The sequence below is a fragment of the Eriocheir sinensis genome, chromosome 54 (genome assembly GCF_024679095.1).
Source record: "Eriocheir sinensis breed Jianghai 21 chromosome 54, ASM2467909v1, whole genome shotgun sequence".
Taxonomy (NCBI): Eukaryota; Metazoa; Arthropoda; class Malacostraca; order Decapoda; family Varunidae; genus Eriocheir; species Eriocheir sinensis.
Window position 1 is genome coordinate 327,501 of NC_066562.1, and position 2,500 is coordinate 330,000.

General features: G+C 47.0%; 1 protein-coding gene across 7 annotated transcripts in view; it reads left to right on the forward strand.

The window, feature by feature from the left end:
* Positions 1-2,500, forward strand: part of LOC126983492 (uncharacterized) — a 54,380-nt gene that overhangs the window by 1,091 nt on the left and 50,789 nt on the right. The gene's annotated exons all lie outside the window — the stretch shown is intronic.

Here is a 2,500-nt window from a genome sequence, read left to right on the forward strand (position 1 = left end):
TTCAGGGGTAGTTTTCTGACCCTGGTGGTAGTTTGACCCTTCCTCTGTACCATGAACCTAGAAACACATATTTGTCAAGGCTTTCGTAGGAGTTGTGGGCTTTTCCAGGGGTAGTTTTCTGACCCTGGTGGTAGTTTTGTAGTGCGGCGACGGCCTGATGAACGAGCCTCCCATAACCCACTTAGCCAGTGTGGTACCTCTTTGGCCGACTCGGTAAGGAGTGGCTCTCCCGTCACGCTGGTCGCGGGTTCAATCCCAGGCAGCCGGGGAATACCCTCACTCTTGATTAATTTCTCGTGTTATTTCGATACACGCAGAGGCCGTGTTGAGAAATAGGAAGGATGGAAAGTAAGCTCTCGTCGGGGCATTACAGTTTGACCCTTCCTCTGTACCATGAACCTAGAAACACATATTTGACAAGGCTTTCGTAGGAGTTGTGGGCTTTTCCAGGGGTAGTTTTATGACCCTGGTGGTAGTTTGACCCTTCCTCTGTACCATGAACCTAGAAACACATATTTGACAAGGCCTTCGTAGGAGTTGTGGGCATTTCCAGGGGTAGTTTTCTGACCCTGGTGGTAGTTTGACCCTTCCTCTGTACCATGAACCTAAAGAAACACGCATTAGAACCCGATTGATCCCCTCTTTGATCTTTAGAAATAGCTGATGTGATATAGCAAAGTGTCTTGTAATACCACCTCCCACATCAACTGACTCCAAAGGCTGAAAAGGAGATTAATCGAGTTTTCATGAGGGTTTTTTCACATTCACGGTACAGAGGAAGGGTCACACTACCACCAGGGTCATGTCACTACCCCTGGACATGCCCCAAAACGCCTAGGCACGAAAGCCTTGTCAAATATGTGAACCTGGGCGCCGGAAGGTTTGAGAAGACGGGGCCAGGGGAGTCGGAGTTGCAGCGGGGATCATGTTTCTTAATCAATGGTCCCTCTAAGCGAGAAAAATGAGAAAAAATCATCACTCACACAAATCATTTCATAATATATATAAAAGCATTTGTGATCAGTTTATGTATCATCTATTTTTGGGGGTTTAAATCATGGCACAAATTTGGCCCGTCGCTGCTACACGGTAAAGCCACAAATTTGGCCCGTCGCTGCTACACGGTAAAGCCACAAATTTGGCCTGTCGCTGCTACACGGTAAAGCCACAAATTTGGCCCATCGCTGCTACACGGTAAAGCCACAAATTTGGCCCATCGCTGCTACACGGTAAAGCCACAAATTTGGCCCATCGCTGCTACACGGTAAAGCCACAAATTTGGCCCATCGCTGCTACACGGTAAAGCCACAAATTTGGCCCATCGCTGCTACACGGTAAAGCCACAAATTTGGGCCATCGCTGCTACACTATAAAACCACAAATTTGGCCCATCGCTGCTGCACGGTAAAACCACAAATTTGGGCCATCGCTGCTGCACGGTAAAACCACAAATTTGGGCCATCGCTGCTACACTATAAAACCACAAATTTGGGCCATCGCTGCTACACTATAAAACCACAAATTTGGGCCATCGCTGCTACACGGTAAAGCCACAAATTTGGCCCGTCGCTGCTACACGGTAAAGCCACAAATTTGGCCCGTCGCTGCTACACGGTAAAGCCACAAATTTGGCCCGTCGCTGCTACACGATAAAGCCACAAATTTGGCCCGACGCTGCTACACGATAAAGCCACAAATTTGGCCCGTCGCTGCTACACGGGAAAGCCACAAATTTGGCCCGTCGCTGCTATCGGGTTAAAATTTCTTGGAGTCGAAGTCAAATTCCTTATATCCGACTCCAGCCCTGCTTCTAAAGGCATGAAAAAAGGGGAAAAAAGAGAAAGAATGCGTCGTGGTAAGTTAAAATGAGGCGTCTACACTTTACTTCACCGAGCACGAAACGCAACGAAAGGAAAGGTTCAGATGCTATTAGAGTAAGGTTTGAAGGGAGAACTTTAAGGATATGGACAAAACTATGCCCCTTGCTTCTACTTGCCTTCTCCACGGTGTCTGCGTATATACATTAGTGCCTTACAATGGTGGTGAGGGTGGTGGCGGTGGTGTGGTGGTGATGGTGGTGTGGTGGTGATGGTGGTGGTGGTGGTGATGGTGGTGTGGTGGTGATGTTTGATTGGTGTTATTTATTTTTGTTCTTGTTTTCATTATTATTGGCTATCATTTACCATTATTATTATTATTATTATTATTATTATTATTATTATTATTATTATTATTATTATTATTAGTGTGTGTGTGTGTGTATTTTTTCCTTCCTTACTCTTCCTCCGCCTCTTCCTCCGCCTCTTCCTCCTCCTCCTCCTCCTCCTCCTCCTCCCTAACCATTATCTTCCTCCTTTTCAATACGTCACCTCTTCCGCCGCCATTCCTCCTCCTCCTCCTCCTCCCCCTCATTATCGCAAGGGTCAGGTTAGCGTGTCACGTGACCTTTGACCACCACAACAACTGGGTCACCTTGCCATAGTGTGTGTGTGTGTGTGTG